Source organism: Pieris brassicae, chromosome 8, assembly GCF_905147105.1.
Source record: "Pieris brassicae chromosome 8, ilPieBrab1.1, whole genome shotgun sequence".
NCBI classification, from domain to species: Eukaryota; Metazoa; Arthropoda; class Insecta; order Lepidoptera; family Pieridae; genus Pieris; species Pieris brassicae.
In genome coordinates, this window is record NC_059672.1 from 6,125,762 (window position 1) to 6,152,136 (window position 26,375).

Below are 26,375 nucleotides of genomic sequence, written 5' to 3' on the forward strand. Positions count from 1 at the left end.
TTTTTTTTGTGTTTTATCTATCTTTTTTACATGCTACAGTTCGATATATCTAACTGTGGCTGTTAAAGCTGTAAGCTGTAACCTGTGTTCCCGAATTCTATAGAATTCGCGACATTCGGGAACAGACAAAGTTTAAATGTTTATGAATAAAATCGAACACAGGTTTGTATATTTATATTGTAATCATTTTGTTTCAATTTTATATTAAAAAACTCATTGAGTTAAAATAAAATATTTATTAAGTATCTTAACACGTAATTATAGAGTATTTAATATATTCGTAACCTACATGGTAATAATAATTACAATAAATAAAAAAGATTAATAGAAAACTTTAACACATTTAACACTTATGGTCTGAATGGGCGGTGGCAACACTTTACATCACGTAACGCATCACAATTCGCACAAAATTCGAAACAATATTGTTTTATGACAAATTTCACGTTTCAATTTTCAATTTCACTAAAATCACACTGGATTTTCATTATTGTCACACTACACGTGTTAGAACAGTGGCAGAGAGGAACTCCTTCATCATTACCATAACATGTGATCTGTTTGCAAATAATGGATAAAAGAGAGTATAATAAGGTCTTCTTCAATAGGTACGTCACTTAACGTCAGTGATTCAAACGTATGTCTAGTTCTATCAGCCTTACTTGGTGCCATAAAATGTAGTACCTAATGGTGTAAGGTCGTTCAATACTCGTATAAGCCATCGGCAATCACAGAACCTTCATAGAACTTGACAGAACTTTTCGTATAGATAAAAAAACAAAATATAGTTTTCTAAATAAAACACGACCAAGATCTATGCAAATCCAATTTTCGCCATTCCAACTCGCCATTTCATTCCACCCTTAACTCAACAGATGACACCGCGTTTTCCAATTAAAAGTTATTTAGACCCACGAAAAACATCTAAAAAAGTTTGTAAACGCATCACACAATGGCTATCAATAAAAGTATTTTTTATAGCAATCCTTGCCACATAATATGAATCATTACGCGCCGTTCCACATGTGTGCGTTATAGGAAATTTTCGCGCCCTAAGTATACCTATATATCACAATACGATTTATGACACCAGAAGGCTCCACCAACACGTAAATGTCGAAGTAATTCAACTTCTCGACACCGTGGACTTAGTAACCAAACCATTCGAAATAGTGAATTAGTATTAGTCTTAAGTGCTGAACAATAAGTGTAAAAAATAATACACGAGATCAGAATGTCTTTCCCTTAAGACACTGTAAGTAGTGTTACTGGAGACTTTCTTCTGTAAAATTAACTTTTTTATAAATTAGTTTACAAACTTCTTTATCGGCGTTGGAAATAAATTTACCGTCACATTTTACGGTTACGCGTCATCTTTTTCTTGTCCCTACCACGGTTGATTCGAAGAGATTGGAAGCCATTAATAACAAAAATATATAATAACGATAACCATGATAGTAACAAATCTATTACAATTAATCAAATTATGTAATTATATTTGAAGTAATAAGGTAAAATGAAATAATTGTATTATTTGTATTCATGTCTGTGATAATAAAAGCCTTTTGTTAAACTTTATCTAATTTAACTTTAATTAACCAATTTCTGTAAAGTTGCATATAGTAGATCATTTTTCGAAAAATAAGGTCATAAAGAAGTTTCACTTATTATGTACACGCACACATTTTTAAATCCTAAGTTGGCCTAGATCCTAATGTTCAGTGATGTCTATGTTCAGAGACAATTTAAAAAAAAAAACTCGCACTCGCTCTCTGGCGTTGAAAGTGTCCATAGGCGATGATATCACGGGTGAGCGTTTTCTCTGTTTGCACTGTTCAATAAAAAACTGTAATAATTGTTATTGTTAGCTCTAATAACTTTGTGTCTTATTAGCGCTAACAATTACAATAACAATTGATTCGGCTGTAGCCACTGACGTAGTGTAAACATGCGTTTATGATATGAACATTGTAGGATTTCATGTGGGATCAAATCCACGATTTTTGCCAAATATTTGTATGAAATATCGAGTTAGATAAAATAGAATAGCTTCAATGTTCAGTGTTTCGATCCAATAAGATATCAGTGCTTACGGGTATTGAGAGAAGAGTGCCCTTTAAATAAATGTAGGTCGTAGGTTCGATCCCCGCTGTATACCAGTGGACTTTCGGTCTATGAGCGCATTTCACATTCGCTCAAACGGTGAAAGAAAACATCGTCAGGCTTGCCTCGGACTCAAATAGTCGACGGCGGCGTGTGTGAGGCGCAGGATGCAGATCAGTGATCACCTACTTGGTTAATATATTGATAAATGATCATGAAACCTGGTGGTCAATCCAGAAGATAAACCACTCCTTATATGGAAATTGTATTCGTTATTACAATAAACTCCCGAGGGAAATTAGAGAATTATCACTAAATAAATTCAAAGCCCTCGTTAGACGAAAATTAAGCAATAAAGCTTTTTATAAATTTGACGAATACTTAAATGATCCTAATCCTTGGGATTGATTTGCTCCAGTTCAAGCAATTTGTATGGCGCAATACTTGGCGATTTAAAAAAGTGGCGGAATGTTTCTTGCCAGTTCTTTTTATCCACTCTACGTCCTTGACTTGCGAACTGGTAGTAAATGTAAATTTTTCAATTAATTTGAATTAACTTCTTTTTGACGTTCATAAGTGTACTTGTTTACCTATATGAATAAATATATTTTGAGTTTGAAACAGATACAGAAATCACAGGCCAGACCTAAAAAGTTTGTAGTGCCACTGATGTATAAAACATTATACATTAACATACATCGAAAATGCATAATGTAACGTCGGGTTACGCGCAAAAGAAGATATGTATATATCCACTATTATTTTTTGCTTATTGCTAAGCAAAAAATTACTAGTAAAATCTTAGATTGATAGTGTAATATTGTATTTGTATTTTTTTGTAACATTTATGATTACCATAAATAACTTGTGTTTAGATAGCGTGTAACATATACAGTTGATGTGGCATTATATATGTTGTGAACATAAATAAATAAGGTACAAAATAGTTACCCACTAACGTATACTACAAAACTATTTGAAAATGATGCATAACTCATATAAAGCATTGGGTTAGAACAATATTTACTTTTATCTTAATCAATTTAGCGTAAGACAAAAGAAATAATGCAAAATGGTAATTCAAACATGAGGTTTGGAATCAGCCGTTCAATTGTTCCCGGGTATTCTCCCGAAGAAACCTTCCAATGTTATCATTTGAAATTAGCACAATAAAATGAAATCTCAAGTAATAATCATTACAATGAAATCTATTGTTAAAGATAATCGCGTATTCGCTTTTTAAGACTGCCATCAATTGCCTACTATAATTAATGATCTGAGAGCAATAAAGTTTTATTTTAGGACATTTCAAAGGAACCTCTTACATTTATTACCGCATTCGTTCTGGTCACAAATTTGATTTATTTATTTTCAATAATTCGATTTTTGAAAAACAGATTCCGCTTTTTTACGGAGTATATTATGAAACACAAATGTTACCGTAGGTAGGTTGTACCTTCATAGTGATAAAAACTATAAATAAAATACTTATATAATAATAAGCCTTTGTTCGTCCACATCTTTGACATACATTTGATAAAAAAAGATATAATTACAATTTTAACTGAGATTCGGCCCCTGTCCGGGAGAAGGCCTCCAACTTTTTCCACCCTAATTTATTTTGTGCCATCGTTATCCAATTTCTTCCACCTACCCCTCGATCTCGTCGGCCCATCGCTCTATTGGTTTTCCTTTGTTCTTTTTTCCTTTTGGACCAGTCCCTTTGGTTACTGCTTTTGACCATCTGTCATCTGTACAACGGGCTACGTGGACTGCCCATCTCCATTTAAGTCACACAAGTTATTGTTAGTTCACAGCATCAATAATTTTCGTTTTTCTGGGAATATATTCACTTTTATGTTTGTTAATAGTCCTTTCAATCGCACGATGGCACGAACATATTTTGGCTTTGGTTATGTTTTTGATAATTCAAGATTGTGCTCCATATGTAATGAGCTGAATAAAATACTTAATGATAATTATTTAGCAACTTGTATTAAACTGTTATATGCGTCTATAATCTAAATAAACGATGTAATTTTTCAAAAAATATGGTCACCCGACCATGGTTACGAAGACCGAAATTTTAAGTATATTTGAGCGACTGTAAAAACTTATGTATTTGTATCCAGTATGTGGAGTTCAGAGATCGGAGAACAACAGATTTTAATGTGGAATAGCTGTAATGCATAATAATAATTCGTACATAAGTTATTAATTTGTTTTTAATTATTCGGCCTAACTCGGAACGTCTAATAATTTTCTGGTCCTTATCACGGTGGCGCATTCCAGCCGATATTATCATCGTCATTTCACCTCTCGCCTTTGTCGACTATACTATATCTATCAAAGTTTTTTTCGATACTTTTTTCCTTTCAATGTAGCCTGTTATTAGTTTAAGGGCTTTAAGGCTAAAAGTGGTCTACTTCTTTTGTAAGCCGTAACGCACTAAATTCAATTAAGGATATGTAGCACTGGACTCACTCCAGGTACTTAGGTACTTGGACTAACGGGAGATCTATACCACTATATAGCTATAGCTAGCCTACCAAAACTACCTCTGGTAGTACCAACGCGACGGACATCAAAGATGCTCTCGGGGTAAATTTCTACCGAAACAAAAATAGCACACTTAAAAAAGGTATATCATATCATACCATGTCAATTGCGCATATATGGGGACCTACCATGAACGCAAAGAAGGACGTCTCAGTCAATCTATATTTGTTTAAGAGCATGCATAGTAACTTTAACTTTAAAATGCTTTTTATGTTTGATAAGGAACGAGACGAAATAAAATACAATTTATACGTAATATATGCTGATGCAAAAATCTATAGATCAAGGGGTCGATAACTGTTCAGTTGAGAGGTTGCTAATGACGCATTTTTTATTAGCAACACTTTCTGCTTGCGTCAAACAAAACAATAATAAACAGTTAGCGTAATTATAAGCATACAGTGTAGCTGTAAAGTCAAGTGTTTAGATATTGAAAACAATTTTTTTTACGAAAAACTATTTTAATCTAAGATATAAGTTATATTTTAAAGCTATATAATATATACACCAGAAATACTTAAATTATTAATTCTTATAAATATTTAAAAATAATATTAATAAAAAGTTAATTCTAAATTTACATTTACTACCAGTTCTCAAGTCAAGGGCGTAAGGGCGGCAAGAAGAACTGGCAAGAAACTTTCCACCGCTCTTCATAATCGCTATCTTTTGAGTCATACAAATTGTTTGTACTACAGCAAATCAATCCCAAGGATTAGGATTATTTAAATATTCTTCGACTTTATTAATTTACGTTTAACGAGAGATTTAAATAAATTGAGTGATATTTCTCTAATTTCGCTTAGGAGTTTGTTGTAAAAAACGAATACAATTTCCATATAAGGAGTAGTTTACCTTCTGGAGGCTAGAGGATGTCGTACGCTTAAAGTAGTTTTGTTTCCAGTATGTAGGGTGACTGGTAAAAGTCACCCATACACAATTACTTTTAAACAAACATAAATTAATACTTAGGTACATACCTCGTTATATACTATATTTAACTTATTGAGACGAAAAAGGCACACAATTGTCTATCGATAAAAGAACAATTTATAACAGGAACAATGGGTAAAGCTAGACTGATATATCATATACTTTTCTTAGTACATCACACACAAAACACTTACCAAATAATATGGAGGCCGTCATTAATATAAGAATCAACATTGACAAATATGGAAACAATGACTACAAGAACGTCTAAACGAAACCCTCAACGAAATTAATAAAAAAGTTTCTATTACGAATAATGAGTGCTGTAAGGATTAATATTTGAAGTACTATATTTAATTCATAGACTATACAGATATACAGGTTTAGTTGTATGATATATTTAACTTTAATAACGAAAGGTTGGCTCATAAAGTATATTAATTCCCTTATCTCAGTACCACAATATTTTGATAATCTAATTTTGGTTAAATCTCCGTGGTACAAAAACAAAGATAAGCTGTCCTCCGGTTCGCTACCTAGTGAAATATTTTGTACGGCACAAATGACATAGGTGTGTTTGGCCTGATCAGTGTTAGGGAAGGTTCTGGTCTCTCGGGTACAAATGGCCATGCTAAGAAAGTTTTAAAACAAAAACTATTAATCGAGATCAAACAATGTTAATATGAAACAAACTTTTAAAACTATTACTAAAGTATAAATAATAAACAGCAAGATTGTCATAAATGATAACAATAAATGTATACAGCTGTCATTCAACGCTTTACACAGTGAGTGATACTCTTAATTTATTTAAATTTGAATCAACTGAAACCCTAAGTACTAAATGGCACCTGTACAGAAGAGGTTATTTCAAAATAGTATCGTTTAATACGATTAAAAGTAAGCAGCTGTTACGTAGAATTTTATTACCGTAATATCAACAGCATTATTGTTTAACGTCTGCATTTTCAATGGTGAAAATATAATGATTCCACGTGACATAATTTAGCAACGTTATAAAAAGCTTTTGGGTTTGGTATATTTAATTATCAGACTAAAAGTTTGGATATGATATGAAAAATTCTACTTTCTGAAAGCGGAGATGCAGCGTGCGCTTGTATATTTAGCCGCTAGTCAAAAGTGCCTATGTTTAACTATAATGGCTACGCGCATTCTTTGTACCGAGTAAGAAAGTAGGTGTTTGCTAACTAATATAATTATCAAGCGGCAATTTAACACTCCAAGTGTCTTGCCATGGCCTCAGCTTACGGGGATTCTTCTCATTTTTATTTTATAGACAAGTAGGTGATAGAAAAAAAATCCGCGATTCATACTTTTGTATTTTAAATTTTAAAGGCTTCAGTCTTATGTGTAGGTAATAAGGGCAACACAGATATAATATTAATCCGATTATCTAAGAGTGCTCCGTGATAAATACCAATTATGATTCCGGCACTGCTACTCAGAAGCCGCCTGAATCTATATATTCCACCAGAATCTAGTTAAAAAGCTAAGTACGCGTGTGACACATGTATATGTTTTCCAAAATGCTTGTTTAATATAGAAGCAAAATCATAAAGTTTTGTTATTAAAAGATATAAAAACGTGAACGCGCAAAACGATTTGAGGGATAAAAAGGGTCAATATTCTCAATATTACATTTTAAGGGTAAAATTTGTGTTTATAAGGTTAGTATAATTTTTACATTACAACGTGATTTTATCTTGTCAAAACTAATTGATTTTCAAATATAAAAAAATATACTCATGACCAATAACAATTCCAAAAACCGATTCAAACTTCAAAATCATTTATTTATTTAGGTTACACAATTTACACTTGTGAACGTCAATAAAGAAAAACATATTAAATACTAATTTTACATTTACTGCCAGTTCTCAAATCAAGAAAGTAGAATGGACTAGGAGAACTGGCAGTAGACTCTCCACTACTATTTTGAATCGCCAAGTTTTTTGTTTTATACAATATTTGTAAGAAGCTGCAACCATTACACCATAATACAGATGGCATCTTAAGTAATTAATAGTAAAAACTCCAAAATATTATTAGCAGAAACATACCCTGACTGTTTGTGCTGTGATATTGTTAATTTTGTTATAAAATAATTATTAATTACAATTAATTTAACTCCAAAACGCTTATATGTAAAGATTACATTAATGTAGTGTGTAGAATGCGTAGTGTAATAAAGAGCTTCAATACGAATATAAATATCCGTATTTTTGCAATAAGAAAGATTTTTATATTTCACGGACCAATACAATCAAGCTATAATTAATTACTGTATAATAAATAAAAAATATAATATAAATGAAATATAATCCCTTACGCAATTATAAATTACCTATAGAAAACCAGTGTTGTCACAAAACTTCTAAACTATCAATTAATACCATCAACACAATACAAGTAAAATCAGTCTTAAAAGTGAGTGTTTATCTATGGCTCTGATTCAAAGACAATATCGTAAAAAAGTGGAAGTCCGAGCTAAGCCGAGTCGCTGTCAAGTTAAGTTTGCACGAATACAGAAACAGTGTTCTTGTTCTGTGGAAAGTGAGGTTTCTATTGCATTTAGTACGATTGCATGGAAAACTTTTTACTAATTTGTGAGGCCATACACAAAATGCATTAACATATTAATGAAAGAAAAATCAATATGAATCTGCAAGGAATATTACTGTAAGGAGAAAATTTACTTTTCAATTAGAAGTGTGAAATTTCAATTTTAAATATAAATATGAATTAATTTATCTAGCATAGTAAGCTACTTTGAAGGTTTTTTTTGTAAGGCGTTTTGTTATAAAACGCCTTAATTATTAGCTGCTTGGTGACGCCACACTCGTAGCTTAGTCTTTCTCAACTTTGTTAGTAACAGTTAAACATTAGAACAATACCAATGTATATTAATTACGATTAGGTCCTCAATTATCTATAATTATTCTTTATAGATATAAATATTATTGATAGTGATTAGCATATGAAAGGGAATGCTTAGTTTGTTTGGCCATGTAGAACGGATGAGTGAGAAGCGGCTTAGAAGTAAGATTTACGGTTCATACAAGGCAATCGTGGTGATTTCAGGTTAGGTATGCCATGTCGGACCACATCTATAATTAAAGATTCCATAACGAATAACCTCAAAAGCTAGCCCAATATTAAAAATTCTTCCAACTTAAGATGAAATAAAATCTAAAAATATTAAAAAAATATGTTAAAGAGTGAAGATGGGACGGGACAGACGTCATTTCTAAAGTTGATAGATTGGTTTCCTGTTCAAACTTTTCTGTATCTTTGATAGAATTTTGACCACAAAATTTTCGTAAGCGTATCAAACATATGTCATATTTTTTTCCTTACCCAAGACGCTCATTGATATAATAACCACGAAACTTTTATGTTAAAAGAAAAAAGTGTTAGTGTTAGTGATTCTTTCAACGCACGAATATTAGTATATTAGCAGTCTAACTCAAACTCAAAATAACTTTATTCATATAGATAAATAAGTACACTTATGAACGTCAGAAAAGATGTTAAATTAATTCCAAATTTACTTCTACTACCAGTTCGCAAGTTAAGGGAGTAGAGCGGGCAAGAAGAACTGGCAAGAAACTCTCCGCCACTCTTTTTAATCGTAAATTAAGTTTTGGCTCATACAAATTGTTTGTACTGGAGCAAATCAATCCCAAGGATTTCATTGTCAATGATGATGAAAAAAATGTTTTATTGATTAATTTACGTTTAACGAGAGCTTTGAATTTATTCAGTGATAATTCTCTAATTTCGTTTGAGACTTTATTGTTGTATTCAAAAGCCACGACCTCCACGGTTAAGAGTTTTAGTTCATTGCTAAAACTATTAAGGTAGATAATGGATTATAATGCAACGACCATATCCCAAAGCGGAGACAATTACATTTTATTATTCATTGTATTACTGGTCTTACTTATTAAAAAGGTTACGCCGAATATAGTGTGACAATATGCTCGCAACTCGAGGAATTATAGTAATCAATCTTTCATATATATTTTAAAAGAAAAGATTTTATAGTCTGTAGTACCTATATAAATAGCTTCTTCGAGGAATCTAAACGCGGATTTATGGTATTATTTACGTAACTCGGCGTATCGATAGCTTTTCAGCAATTGTCGATTGTAAAGTAAAGAATCAGAATTAGATATTCCTTCTATCATTTATTTATTTATGAATTAAAATGAATACACTATCCTTACAGTACTAAAACAATACAGTAATTTCGAAAAAAAAGTTAAACGCTTCTCGCTACTCTGAACTGACTCTGCGAACATATGAAGATGTCGTTGGTGTCGGAGACAGCATTCAGTAAGTCCAACATCTTGTCTGTTAACGAGGATCTGTGCAACAGATTGGTTCTGGCAGTTGGTATCACAAATAACCTTGGCCTTCGCCCACGCATATATCCCCAAAGAACCCGAGTTCTTGTGGAGCACTTGGGTCGCTCCCCCCCTCGCAAGACTTTAAGTAGATATTTGGTTAACTGTAAGTCCCGTCTTGTTTTTAATTTATTGTACCCCACCATCCCCAAAACAAATAATGTTGGGTACATTAAGTAATAGATGCCATATAGTCTTTAATAAAAAAAACTTTTTCTGTATGCGCTCCGATCAGAAACAGTATTTAGTTTCATGCGGAGTGCAAATCTACGCAATGACATAGTCATTATTATTTTTTTTATTTTAAAAATACTATCCCCCATCCTATGATTTAAAAATAGTGTATCTGAAAGGCGTGTTTGCCGAGGGCCATAATGAATACGCAGAAACGCCTCTACTACATAGTACTCAGGACTTCACGAAACATAACTTCAGATCGTTAATTAGAAGATCTTGTTTCAAAGAACATGAACTTTGATATACAGTTGTGCAATGTAATTTCATTGATTAAGTAAAGATGTTTACGAATCAACGAAGAATAAATATGGTAGTCAAACTAAAAATTCATAGTAACACAGGCCATTTAGCAAGTATAACATTTATTTGTTGTTACAGATAGTTGGACTTAAATGATTTTATTTTTACCAATCCATTTAACTGTTAAGTACTTAATTATATGTAAAGATTTGTTTAACAGCGTAAATAGAACTATACATTTAGAACGTAAGTTAGTTATAAATATATAGCTGTCAATATTTCTTAATAAATAAAATTAAAAAATAAGTGAACGAATGATACCAAACGCAAACGCCAAGAAATAATCTGTTTTACTGAACCTATGACAGCATTAAGAGCCTGACCAGCTGCTCTCTAGACTCTGGTAGGCCTTTAGCGGTCGTTCTAACTATTTTACCTAAAGGATGAGCATATAACCGATTAAATGGCTGACTGGACTGGGGGTCCTCACAGCCCGTCAGAAATGTAGCGCCACATTGTATGTGTGCTTCAACCATTTGTCCACCCTCATTTCACTTTACCGGTATAATACAACAATAAATGAGCATACGAGATCGTGTAATGTAATGTTTATCTATAACATTCGAAAACATACAAACGTCAAATATTTAATTGATTACAATAGATTTAAAAATTTCTTATTATTGTCACAATTTTACAAATATCTTATTTGTTTGTAATGCTTTTTATCAATTGTAATAACCAATACAAGAAATAATGGTACTTATTATATTCAACGCTTGTCAACTACGTATTAGTCATTATTCAAAATATTTGAAGCTTTTCATTCGTTATTACTTATAAATGAAGATTATGTCTTCATTACTTATAAATTACTGTGTAAGTGTAAGTTGCCTATGTAGTATATATTTTCATTACATCTAAATTATGGCATCCGTATGTCTCCCGATAAATACTATTTAAAAATATCATTTTTTTTTATTTATTTCAATAAAAAGTTATACTTACATATTAATGATGATGGACACTTTTGGACACGAAAAATCACATTTTACAATATATGTTTTATTAAAGTACTTTTTCGAAATTTAAAAATATTTATAATCTGTGCTCATTTTCTCACCAAGGAGTTCACAAATGGAATATACGTACGGAATGTTTCATTCGAAAAGGCGCGAAACTTCGTTCAAAGTTATCATTACGCTCTTTGAGCCGACCACGCGACACGACTCACAAAATAGACTGGAGAGATTCCCGAACGGAAGATCTTCGCGCAGTTCAACGCTAATGCACTTCAAACACTCAATTCGAGCTTTTAGCAGACGTTAGATATTTTTTTATCAATCTTTATACCTAAGGATTTTTGCAAAGATCTATTTTCTGTGTGTGTAATATGTAAAACTTCTATAATCTCCCAGATTTCTTGATTTTTGTTATTCTAATTGTGTTTATGGCAATGAACAGATCACTACCTTAGATCAATACACTACCACGACAAGGTGACAAGTTTTTTAAAGGTTACACTACATTGCTTCTGTAAAACGGGAATATTGATGTACGTAATATATTATTACATAAATTAGTTTTTTTTAACCATATTGCGTTGCGAAATTTGCGTTGCTAATTGTTGAGTTGAGTCCATAGGTATTATGTACCAAATAAGAAATTTATTATTATTAATTTAACAGCGTATCATATAGCAATTATCGTATAATTCTCTTCGTTGTTTGTCTTATAAATATTATTACTGAGGTACAAAATACGACCTCACAAATTTGCGTAGAGCTTGTTGAATTGTCATTCTCCTGTTCTGAACATTTGTTTGGCTCGATTCCTCCTGCCCCGTTTTAAAACGGTACGACGAATACGCCGTATTCAAAGTTTCATCAGCATCTTGATGGCTGAAAGTCTTACACAGTACGCTTCACAAGACACTTTCTTTTGCAAACTAGCGAACTGTGGAATCGAATCCCGGTAGGAGTCTTCTCTGAGAGATACAACCTCCAACTTTTCAAAGTAAGGGTGTAATTGTCCCTCAAAGGCCGGCAACGCACCCACTGAAAATGGTTGTCCATAGGCGTCCATGATCAAGCATCATTCAATATTCACCTAAACATATTGATAACGACTAAGACTAATGTTTAGATCAGCGTTTTAATGATAGTTAATATTTATTTTTCTTTTAGTGTAACGAATGAGACATTTTAATTTCCAAGTTTCAGACCACAATTTCCAGACAAATCTAATTAAAGATTCTATTTCCGGATTTAACTCACAACTTTATACAATTGAAATACATCTGCCATGTCATATAACTATTTCTGAAACTTCACGCGCCAAGAATTAACGGAACTGTTATAGAAACGAGAATATGAAAGATATCACGTGTTATATCACATTAAACTGGTCTTCATAAAACATGAACGTAAAACAATTGCAATCTAAATAGTAATGTTTACCGAGCATCATAGACATAGAGCAGTATACTGTTATGTATAGGAATTATGTAACATTTAGTACTGTTAAGCAAAAGTGTATACACATCTTGGAATTATTTTTGGCACAAATAAGTATTGTGTTCAATACAATAAAACTTCTGTAAGGAAAAACATACAATGTTTATTTATTTGAAAATGATAATAGGATTTACTTTTCTTTACTTTGATTTTACAAGAAATAAAAGGCTATATTTATTTTATTAAGGGAACAATATTATTATGTGACATTTCGTGTGCTTTTCAGCAATGCTTTTTTTTTATTTATATTTTAAGCATATTTGAATTAGTTTCAGATTTGAATTTAGGTGAACAATGCTACGCTTTGAAAATTAAACTATAAACTAAAAAAGTATAGAAACGACGTTTTTATCGCCAGAGATTATGTCCCCATAATTTATAAAAATGACGACCGACCTTCTCCTTTGTTTCATTGAAGGACCACAATGCCTCCAATGTATTCTGCTCAGCTGTCTTGTCATTTCTCACTCAGCTTTTCGGTATCGTGGAAATTGCCTCATTATTTACCTCGGCCTACTAAATTATATTGCTCTACTTTTGTACAATGGGATGTAAAAATGTAACATAAATCCTTTAAAGAGGTCATCTCTGATTCGTCTATTTTAATACGTTTACTTATATATACCAAATGTTTACTGGTCTCAGCAGGTGTGTTTGTTTACAGTATAATATGTGTTTCTTATTATTCAACTATCACGGGGCCACCTGTTCACCTCAGTGTCATGTGAGCAAAACTTCTCCCCGCTCTCCTGGAACTGTGAATAACTTGAAGCGTTCTGCCTTAGAACAAATAGCTAAGAAGTTTATTCAGTTCATTTGTTACGTTAACAGTAAATATTCAAAGCTTTGATAGGCTTTTAACATAATATATGCACCCTAATGTAGGGAGATAAATTGCTTGATTTGATTTTTGTTTATACATATTATTATAATTATTTTTTTCTTTCGTTTAGTTATAGTTAGTATTAGTGTAGTGTTTTTGTTAATTATTTTTGAACTTTTTGTACCCTCTGTAGGTATTTATTTTTGCATTGTTCTATACTAGGCTTGCCTGGAAGAAATCGCTAGTTAGTTTTTGTATAAGGTAACAGAGTGTAAATAACTAAAATAAATAAATTCAAAATCATATTCGTATACTATATCCATGTTGTTACTGCCTGGTTCGTTCGTTACATGCTACTTTTCGTCTGCAAGATACTCAAGTATTTTCTTACTGATACGCATGAAGATCCATCCAGAAGATGAATCTGCGTGTATATCTCGGCTATGAATATAAGTACCCACATAGTCGCATCTTATGTAGTATAAATTTAATGTCCAATACATTAAGCTCTATATATTTTTATTAATACATTTTATTACCAATTTTAACTCATAAACATCACCCGTTTGCGATATTGAAGCGATCCGGTTTCATTATAATGTTTTATTACCGATAAATTTGACTTTCGTTGAATGATTGTATACTTCAATAATAAACTATAAGTTTAATATCAGTTAATAAATCAGTTTATACAATGTAATACCATTTATTTTTCTAAGACCATATTGATTGAGCTTATGCCAGCAACTTTTTATGCATGAAAATATTTCACCGGAATTAATTTAAATATTAAATTATTATTCAATAATTTATTTATGGTAGGTAGTGATCTAAACTGGTCTGTAAAGATACATAATATTATAATTAACTTACTGACTAAAATACATTAAAGACGAATAAAAACCTCAAACCAAACTAGACTAATGTTATATACATGGCAAAATAGATTGACAATGTAAAATTAAAAGCATACAGATAGTGGAATGTTTGTTTTCAGTGTAAACTCTATATAACAACACTGAAGGGACTGTGCATTTAATGGCGTTTTAGAGAGTTTTCGTTAAATGGAGAGAAGAAAGACGTATATAATCCATGTCTCCTACTTATTAGTCATGGTCAACAACACCCTGCTCATGCAAGCAATCCCAATTTGTAAACAAAAGAACGAATTTCTTATAAAGTTTGTATGCATGATGCCGACAGTCGAGTTTATTGCGGGCTAGGATAATAAAGCGACAAAAGAACGTATACAACTGCTCAGTTTTTACTAATTTTAGCAACTTAAAAAGTACTTTAATACTCAATCGTAATTGAGATTTGGTGTAATGCTATGTATGCTATCTAATGCTGGAAGTTACATACAGACGTTAGACGGAGCTTACACGAATATAAAACAAGTACAATCTATAAAAGAGTCAAAACAATAATACATTTCAATTTATGTTGCTTGTATAAGACAAGTTTAAGTTGCGCAAGGAATAGCAAACTTATTTAGTTTTCAACAGTACTAAGACAATTAGCGGAAGGAAAATTATTAACTTTCGTATTTTGTAATTAGTTCTGCGCAATATTAGAGGGTTTTATTAACTATTGTGTAAAATTTCTTACCATTAAAGATGAACTAGCCTAAAAACAGGAAAAAACGACTAGTACTTGTAATCACAATATCTACAGAAAATAGAAGTAAAGGTAAGTATTCTTTTAAAGATATGCCAAAAGAGTTTCTATGAAACCTGCGCTTGACAGTTTATAATTTGTTATCATAATGACCTCTTGGGAATATACTTTGCGCTACGTAAAGTCAAGTGGTACTACTTTCTATATAATGGAGCCTTATGATATTAAACAGCTACTGAAGTTTTTCGGTAAATTGCGATATTTACTCAAAATATTCTTCAAAGACATATTGTAGCGACGAAGACAAAGAAAGGTAGACCGAGGGGCAAGTGGAATGCGGCACACATATATTATGCAAACCTATTTAAGAAAGAGTTCTCGGTAATATAAATAAATATATCTTAACTAAATCAGTTTTTTTTTTAAATTACAGAGATTGCGTAGTAGTGCTAACCCTTTAATGCTATCAGCATTTCCTCGCTGTATCGCGATACATATACATATATGTTGAACGAGGAACGCAGCTCTGGAATAACCGCGCCGGTACTTTACTTTAGTGTTGTAATATTTACTTAAAATATTCCCTTGTGATGAAACATTTTAAGGCAACAGATCTCACATTTACCCATGTTTTATTTACGAAATTATCAAAACATTTTGGTAATGCGAAATACGCAAATTCATTGACTTCTTAGTTAGGAATTTATCAGTTGATCTATCACTGCTCTACGAAACTTTATTAAATTTATTAAACCAAATTCTTCATTTAGCGACGTTATCTTGGAGAATAGTGAAGTTTTCAGAAAAATAATTTCATAAAGGGGATTTCAAGACTTAACATGACAAATTTGAGCTAAGATGAGTTAGAAATACTGAAAGTACTTCTTTCTGAAAAAAAGAAAAAGAAATACTTAAGTATTTCTTTAATCTTATTGAAACCAACTTAAACGAGTGAATTATACGTTTTTGATGAATATTTAAAATTTAATTAAGAGTTTATGCTCGAACCTTGACACTTTCGTATGTCAATTATCATTGCTTTTGACAGTGACAGGTGAGAGGTATTTGATGGCTTTGCCATTTTAAGAACAGATTCTACAAAAGAACACACGTGCTTTCGCTTTTAAAATCTTGTTTACTTATTTATTAGTAATCTTACAGCTAACATACATATTATAAAACAAAACACTTAGACAATATACAAAACAGATTACATCGATAACCTATAGATATGAAATAGAAAACATATGTAAGTAAGTACGTTATGAGACAAAATTAAAACTGAATTTTTTTTTAAACAAACGACAATTAATTCTTAATATTTCAAAGAAAAAACTAAATTGTTTCTGCTAAATAAAGTCAAAGTCACATACACACTCACATCCTCTTTGGTGAGGTGGTAAATATCAATGTCCTTATAATTAGTGTTTTCGTTAGATATAACCCGAAACATTGGCGATATTTTCTGATATTTTTATTTCTTACTTACTGCTGTTCCTCCAAGCACCTGCATTATTCCTTACATCGTTGGATAATATATATTAATTGTATACAATCTCTTGGAACGGGATGACAAACAATTAAATTGATTTTGTAAATATTATTGGCGTAGGTATAATACTGTTAGAGCGCTCTGGCATTGAAGGCGTTATTGGTCCTACCCGTTTGCCCCCTGTAAAAAACAAAGATCGAGAACGTTATTACCCTGCGTTGCCCATTAACACAAAGACATCCTTAGACGATGAATACAAATATAGATTCCATCTTCCTTTACTACCAATTCTCTAATAATAGCCCACGCAGTTCCGGCATTGTCATGATTATAGATCAAAATAATAAGCCGTCGTATATTTACACGTATTAATTTGGCTGTGCTTGGTAGCTCGTTATCCACGAGCGTCACAATGCGGATTAATTTACTCTGTTCATGCTTTGTGTGTACTGTTAGATAGTATATGGGGAAAATTCCATACATAGCATTTTTATCGTATTACGCCTTTGTTTCGGCCTTCCATGCGTTACATTATTTATATGCTTAACAGAAAATAATTAAATTTTGTGAGAATATATTCCAGCTAAAACAGAATTTCTATTGAATCGTTACGATACTACTTCGATAGAGGTACTTTCACTTTGTAATCGGTTTAATAGGTGTTTTTATTTAGCTGTTGCTTTTCGTACTCTCAGCGAAAAATAGCGTCTCGAAAAGGGTACATGTGAAACAGTGTATGGAAATAATAAATGAACTGCATAGATTAACAGACATTTGAATTGCCGTTGAATGAACTTACAAAAGGTCTGTTTCATTTCCTAAAATAAAATATGCTTATTATGGAATATATGATACAGGTACCACTTATTTCACGTCATTAAATTTGTATAGCAGACTTCCCTTCTCATCGGCAAAGAAGACGGAGGGTGTAGGCCGAGAGAAAAAGCCGCCATAAAAAGCTCCTAGATCTTATTCTTGAAATAGTTTATCTTCTTGTAAATATTTTAACCTATTAATGTTTAATAATTAAAGCGGGAACTTTGGAGTAATTTGTAACGGTATTTTATTTTGAAAATAAAATTCCGCAAAGAAACTAAAAACTAATTTTTGTCAAATAATAAGGAGATTTGTACACGGATATTTTTGCTGCCTTTGTAGCTTAGAGGTTACTTTATAGACTACACGAGTTGTGGGCGCAAGGGGCCCATCACTTACTTAAGAACTAAGTTAAGAAAATGTCAACTAGAAAAATATTTTATTATTCCGGTGCTTTCCTCGCTCAACAATAAGTGTATTAAATAAATAATTTTATTTATACATTTACAATTTTATTTATAGGATCTTTGTGGGTCACATGTCACGTGACGAGACTTCATAAAAAGCAATCAAACTGTCTTCATACATACTCTGCAAGTTTTCATTCACACAGATTGCGGCCTGATCTATGAACACGTTGATGAAAAGCTGAAACTTATTGCCCGCATGCATTGCCAAGTACAATTCCTTAGCTTGAAGAAATAGGTTGGCAACAATATTTTTGGAAACCATAACAATTTTTTTTGATCTAATTCTAAATTTAAAAAATACGAAGTTCGCGATTTGAAAATAAATTTAAATCTACTTAAAGTCGAAACAAGGAGCTTTGGGCCATTACAACATTACATTGGCAGGAATACACAAGTCTAATTACAGACTAATTACAAGGTCTGAATTAAATATCATCTTTGTCTGTCAAATTGAGTTAACGCTGTGATGAAAGAGATTGACGCTATAACTAATTTAGTTCTCATCAAGAATCATTATTAAGTCCTAGCAATGCTCTGATCGCTGCAAAAAGAACAAAGTAATAGGCGTTATTTTATTATTAACGATTCGCTGCAATTATACAATTTTCAATTGGCAATCACTATATTATTTACATGGAAAAGGTTGAGTAAGTCTTTTTTACAAAAGAATTATTATTCAGAATTATTATCCAGTTGAAAGCCGTACAAAACCAATGAGAATGATAAACTTGAATTTAACATATTTTTAGTTCCTTAAAAAACTTAACATTTTAATTGTGTAACTCGAACGAGAAAACAAAATTGCTATATAAAATAACGTAAGTTCACTTATTTTCCCAAGAAATTCTCTTGGATAAGTGGGCACTCAGGTTAGACGTAAAAAGTGGACAATCGAATCGAGGTCGTCCTGATGCGTTACCGCTTATTAGACCGGATTGCGTCAAGAGCCTTCACCTAATTTCGTATCCAATAACATATATGGGAACAGCCATAAGCTGCGATTTTTTATATTTGTAAGACATTGCAAAGGAAACAAAATATTAACTTACATTGTATTGAAAAAAATGTTTTATACTTTTGGTTGAGGCGAGCTAGAAAGTGTGATTATTGTTGAAAAAATGCTATCAATAATAATAATGATGATATTTTTAATAATGAGGTTTACATGCTTCCAGGTATCGACCATATTTATGAGAGGCTGGTGCTTATAATAGGACTAGTCATGTGTTAACAGCACAAACAAAATAAAATTACAGCATGAGTGGTTGTGGGTGTGTCAATATGTGTAAATTGTGTGTGAAAGAATTCAATTTAAACCTCAAACGGCTATGAATAACAAATTTTCTGTCATCAATGTTTAGCCTTTAATCTATCTTGACCTCATCCTTAAAGTCGGGTCGAATGATAATATTAATTAAGTACAAAAACCTACTTAGAATAATTAAAACCATTATGTAATTGCAAACAAAAAGGAAACTTACTAACGTGAATGTTTACCAAACATTCGTAATTTAATTTTATATTTAACACTGCTTCTAAAGTTCGTTTAAAACGAAAATCCCTGCTAATACAGGAGCAATTTTTCTTCCCAACATTAATTTTATTATTATAATTCTTTGATTGAACGAAATCATCAAACAATCTGGCATGTCATTAGTCCTACAAAAGCTACAATTGCCCTTTATGAAATACATAATTAATTAGACATAATCATTTCAACCCGACCTAATTATTAGTCTTACTCTCTCAAAGCTTCCAACAACTAAGCTTTGACTGTCTCCAGCTTCACGAATATAATATGCATCATTACTCGCTTCCTGTAAATCGAGGAAAACTATTATCCACACAAAGTTGTAACTTGAAATGGAACTGTTATACTTTCTCGGTCATCAATCTAAACTTTATAGGAATAATCGCTTTCCTCATTATTTTAAGTTATAAAAACTTCATAAAAACGCCATATAAAAGGTTGTGAAAAAGTAAAAGTTAAACAAAAGAAGGAAGGAGAAGGACTTGGCCTATTCTAAGTTAAATTACTTAATTTTTTTGTACATTTTAAAACGACTTGAATAATGGAATACTGACAACTAATATTCAATACTAAAATACGAGAGCTACCTATATAATAACACTTAAAACAATGGTACATAACAAACTTATCTCAAAATTAGAAACAAAATACAAAAATGTAAGTTAATATAAGGGTTGATCTTTCCTTCTATTTTTTTTTAATTATAAAATTTGCCTTTTCATATAAAATAATAGAGAATTTCACCAACTCACCATTTAAGACGAGACATAATATACGTATAAAATTTAAACGTTAAATATAAAACGCAATAATGACTAAGCGTTTTTTATTGAGCACAAGTTACATTTCCAAATTGCATTAGCAAATAAATTGAAAACTCATTCGTACACCGCAACGCTGAAACGATTACAAAATGAAAAATAACATTAAAAAAACTTTATCGCAAGGACTATGTTCGTCGTTTTGCCCATAAAATATAAATAACTTTCCAAATCATTGGTTTCGTGACAAGTAGTTGTGCAATACGCTCTGTAGACGATAAACAACGCCGCCTTTATTGTTACATTTTACAAGGGTTTTTAACACTCTCTTTAACTTTTTCATTGCTAGGTTTAGGCGTACTACACATATAAATAAAATTGTATATAGTCGCAAGTATAAACTAATATAAACAGAAAAGATTTGCTTAATCTAAAAAATACTTTAATATATAATCAATTAAAAAAAAACAACTATTAGAGTGAGAAGCACTTTCCTTGAGTAACATTGATTATTGTCTTCAGACATTAAAACATTTGTCGAAGCGTACGAGGCAGTACATTTAGTTTATTATCTAGCAAAGTTCAAGTGCGTTATAGCCATCGTAATTTTAGTCACAATAAAATTCTTTACTACGTGGGCTTTACCAAATATGGGGTCCATGCCGCAGAGAAACTAGATTGAAAAAAAGTAGAATATATATAAAGTGATATTAGTTACTACTAAAATAAAACAGTATCGTTTTAACGTTTAATAAATTTAACCTTTAGGTTACGAAAAATATGTAATCGAACACAAAATATTAAAATGAATACTGGACTCTCGTATTTTTATACAAAGCTTATAGATTTTGGCTACATTTGTTCTATTCAAAAGATGACAGAAAGATATTGTAGGCATTTAAAGACAATCCATGATAGCCTGTTCATTTGTATCTTAAGACAACAGTTTTTAAACGAATTTCATATTATTACAGAATTGTTTTAATACCACTAATAAAATATTAATTGAACCAACGTTAAAATTGTACTATTAAAAAGAAAGAACGTGTTCTGCAACTCATAGCTTCTGATTTCTGTAACTGTTTTCAATTACCCATAGGGTTCAAAGCATTCACAGCAGACCTAATGGGCGCCTAAGTGGTAAAACTGAGACCATAAAACATAGGGATGAGGCCTGGGTAACAAAGACCAAATGCCAAATGGGAATCTAAGTGCGAAAACTGAGTCCATACTACATAGGGTTGAGGCCCACACAACAGACCCAATTGGCGCCTAAGTGCGAAAACTCAGTCCACACTACATAGGGTTGAGGCCCACACAATAGACCTAATTGGCGCCTAAGTGCGAAAACTCAGCCCACACTACATAGGGTTGAGGCCCGCACAACAGACCCAATGGGCGCCTAAGTGAGGAAACTGAGTCCACACTACATAGGGTTAAGGCCCACACAATAGACCTAATTGGCGCCTAAGTGCGGAAACTGAGTCCATATAATGCGAAATGTCATATAAATCCACTCGTGGCGCCCTTATGCGAACGCATGGCTTCGGAGTTCGGGTGCGACTCATAAGCCGTTTTGAAATACCTATGAAATATTAACTTTATACCGCTTTAATCTTTGTAAGTACACTTGCGTTAAATTTCCCGGTACAACAAGTTTCATAAGATATTCAACGTATATCGCCTCATCAATTTTCCCTAATCTATATTCTAATTACTTTTGCGAGGCGTGCTGTCGTAAATGCGATGCAGTAATAACATATATGCATTATGATCTTGTTAAAGTAAATGGAATCACTATGTGTGGGTACAAGGTATTTGTTTAGCCTAGGTTATTTAGGGAGTTTTTAACGGATAGGAAACGAAAGAGTAGACGCGTGAATGAAATCTTAAGTATCGCCCATGGACCTGTAACGCTGGAAGGCTTACGGGTATTGCCAGCTTTTGGGGGAATGGTAGTCTTTTATTGGACTACTTTAGCATTGTAATGGTGAAATGTTTTTATTAATTGGTCCAGTAATTTAGTTTCTCTTTATAATATTAATAAAAATAAATCATTCAGTGGCCCTTTTTAGGCCTGGGCCTCAGATTTCTGTATCTGTATCATGATATATGTCAATCAAATAGACAAGTAGGGCCTCCTGTTCCTGACACACGCCATCGATATTTTCACATCGACATCGATAGTTGTTTTTCTTCACCGTTCGAGCCAATGGTAAATGCGCACATAGAAAGAATATCGATTGTTACACAAACGGAGATCTAACCTAAGACCTCAGGGATGAGAGTCGCATGCTACAGCCACCAGGCCAACACTACTCATATATAAGTATATACACAACTTTAAAATCTTAGTATAAATATTAACATAAAACAATAGGATTTTAAAAATTTCAAAATTCATGTGTTATCTTACATTTCGTAATACTCTTTGAAAATTATGATTTACAACCGACTCTAAAGTGCTAAAGATAAAGAATGAAGTTTTCAGAATCTTCAAAGATATGTCTTTTGCCTAAAGTTTAGTGTGGATCTTAAAGACAGTAATTTAATTAATAATAATACTTTTTAAACAACAAAAAGATATGTAGCAGGATTATTAGAATACTTACACTTTTTTTAGAAAGTTACGAAATTGTCCTAATTTTCATATCGCGTTAGTTTTAAAAACGTATACAAAATAAAAATAATTTGTTACGTACCCTATCATTTTTGAAATAAAGTTCTATTGCCAAGTTTTGATTTAGATAAAAATAACTAAAATATTATGCAATGAAAAAAAACTGTTTTAACTAAACTACTATATTCCGTTAAATTACGTGAAGAAAAGACATCGTTAATATAAAACAAATGACGATGTCCATCGTTTGTGATTGGTCAACAATATTTACGTATTACTATGTTCCATCACCTTCTAAGACGTTATAGAAGCTTCCAAGGGCATCCCCTTAAATTAGGTTGTTAAAGGCAAAGAGCCTTTATGTGGTAGAATATTTAGACCATAAGTTTGACAAAAACTATAAATACTTGTTCTTATTATTATGACAGATGATGAGAACGCCTTGTCGTCCCGGGGGAAGGCACTTGACGGTCTGAAAGGTCACCTACGCGTTGGACTGACCAGATCAAGTCTTCCGTAGGAGACTCACTCAATCAGTGCAGCAGGATGACCTCTAATAGTCAACGGTCGCGAAACGTCGTGAAGCGCATTACATCTGCCCCTTCTAATACTACTCCTACATAGCGATCACGACCGCTCTGTCAAAAGTATACCGGATAAGAAGAAGAAGATTATTATGACAATTATCAAATTAACATGACATTTGCATGTCTATTGTTGTATATCTGAATGTTCCACTTTCGTTCCTAATAAACGATTTATAATAAGGTTTTGCTTATATATTATTAGAGAGATATCGTAAGGGTTCTCTTGTATGAAATATATGGTTAAGTTGCCGATAGTCGATTCCAAAGACATTTTTTACGGAAGACAATTTAATATTATCCCTATTCATCTCACGTCTCTTATAAAATGCTTGACAAGTGTCGGCTCATTACTTGTACGAGTTAGAACTTCAAAATGGCCGCTTTGTGTAACATTTCTCTACTGCTTTGCGTAACACTTAGTGTATGTGCAAATGGTAAGTCTTAATTTAATTAATGCGAATAAAATTCAAAATATTTTAAGTTTATTTCTATTCAATAATATTTGAACCGAAGTATGCGAGTTAATGCTGTATGTAATATAGAAAAGTTATATTTCCCGTCAGCGGACTTAAATTAAATAATAATTAGAATACAAAATGTCCAAATCCAATGCGTATATTTGCTTAGCAAACAATAACTTAATTTTGACAACCACAAACTAAATACCGAGAAATTTATTTTACATACAATAACATTCATTAACTAAGCAAATAAAATTCTATACCAATTTGTATACAATATAACAAATTGCAGACTCTCGTGCTTATAGATTTGTATGCGGTCAGCGAGATAAAATAATTTCATTTAGTGAGTATAGTAAAGGGAATATGTAGCTTAGTTCCTATGCATATGGAAAGTTGAGAGCACTCCCATCTTACTAATCCCCCTGACTTTGTGACTTTCAATAATCAGCATTTGTACCCTGCAACCCAAGATTACGACATAAACGCTACTAATGCGCAGAGGCGTTGAGAACTTGGAGAACTGATCGTGGTTGGTAACACAAACGATAAAGTGACCGTTCACCAACCAGATAGACCGAACAAGTGTAAGTGTCCTCAACAGTGTACACTGTAATTAAAGAAGCTCTTAATCCGGTGGTAACAGAGAGTCTGCTCGAAATGCTTCCTTGATGATCACGACAGTTAGACATGAGCTTCCGACTAAAGAGAGAGATCAACCTAGATGCATGCATACGCATACAAAAATAAATCAAATCAATCGTTGACGAGTTAGCCGCAATCAATTCAATTTCCCATTTAAAAAGCTATGTACTAGTTACACAAGTCTTTAGTCTGTTAGTCTGGTACCCAGGGAGTGGAGAATGAAGAAACGCCGACAAGATAAGAAGAAAAAAAAGGTAGCGTGGCAATGTGGATTCGAACCGCTAGAAAACGCCACGATTGGAAAAAATTAGAGGAAGCCTTTGTCGAAGGACAAGCTGTAAATAAATAAATAACCGTTAGCCGATATATAATAATATAAGTAAAATAAATATTATATTACTTTTGGAACATTTGGAGCATTTAAACTAAACTGTTATAAATAATATTTATTTTTTTAAGTTATGGAACGCATCCAATACCTACGAGAGAGTTAAATTGTATTGAATATTGGAAATTGCCCTTAAATAATAAGAATGAATTCATTCGTCTGATTTTTGTCAAGAATCACGTATGTATCGATGTACTCAAGTATGTATGAGTAACTATGTGCTAACGTTGTTTTATTAGTTGTAGTAATTAACACTTAACTACGGCTAACTTAACTCTTAACCCTGAGGTTGCGCTTTCGAATTACGGTGGTCTAAGAATGGAAAAATCTAACTATGTATGCAATTAGCAATTGTAAAAGGCAAAAATCGTGATGAAACGGTCATTCTCATCAACAATGTCTCTACATCCCTCTGGGCTTCTGCAAGTATCTTTCTCATGCTTCTTGAGTCCAACTGACGTTGTGAGTTCATTCAGGAGCTTGGGGTTGTTTCGTCTGCCATTCGGTGATCATGTCGCAACCACATAGGCCTGTTACGTTTTTTGAATTGAACAATATTGGTGTCGTCTAGGAAACGTTTTCGTCCTGAAGAAACCGTCATGCCTGAAATCCAAAAATCTATGAAATATATAATGGACACAGAATTATCATAATATTAAAAATAATCAAAGAAAAGTACATAATCTGCTGCTAAAAACACATATCTAATCTCCCCAGTAAAACTTACTACCCATTATATTAATTAATAGTCATTTGCATAAGCTCCAGTACATTATTACTATGTTAGTGTATAACAAAACAGAATTTATTTTATTCACAGATGTGGGCGACAGAGCGGCCTCTCCGTTCATCATTGAAAAACTCTGCTCCGACAAGAGTCTGCTGGAGAATAAAAAGGCACGTATTGAGCTTTAATTAAACTATTCTTTGTATGTAAATAAAAAATTATAAATCAGTGGCGCTACAACCTTTTTAGGTCTGGGTCCATTTATGTATTTGTTTCATGATCATTTGTCAATTTAATATTTTTTAGTCATACATTTTTGTTTTTTATTTTTTATGATACAGCATACAAAAATAGATACAACCCTTAATATTCACCTACGACCTACCCCTATTTTCTTAGAGAAATTGACAGAAAAACCT

The 26,375-nt window shown here is 32.2% G+C and overlaps 1 protein-coding gene across 1 annotated transcript in view; it reads right to left on the minus strand.

Moving 5' to 3' along the window:
• Positions 1-11,726, minus strand: part of LOC123713623 (neuropeptide CCHamide-2 receptor-like) — a 60,520-nt gene extending 48,794 nt beyond the window's left edge. The window contains exon 1 of the mRNA XM_045667377.1: positions 11,511-11,726. The gene's annotated coding sequence lies outside the window, so the exon portion shown is untranslated. The remainder of the gene's footprint in view (positions 1-11,510) is intronic.
• Positions 11,727-26,375: the final 14,649 nt, after the last annotated feature.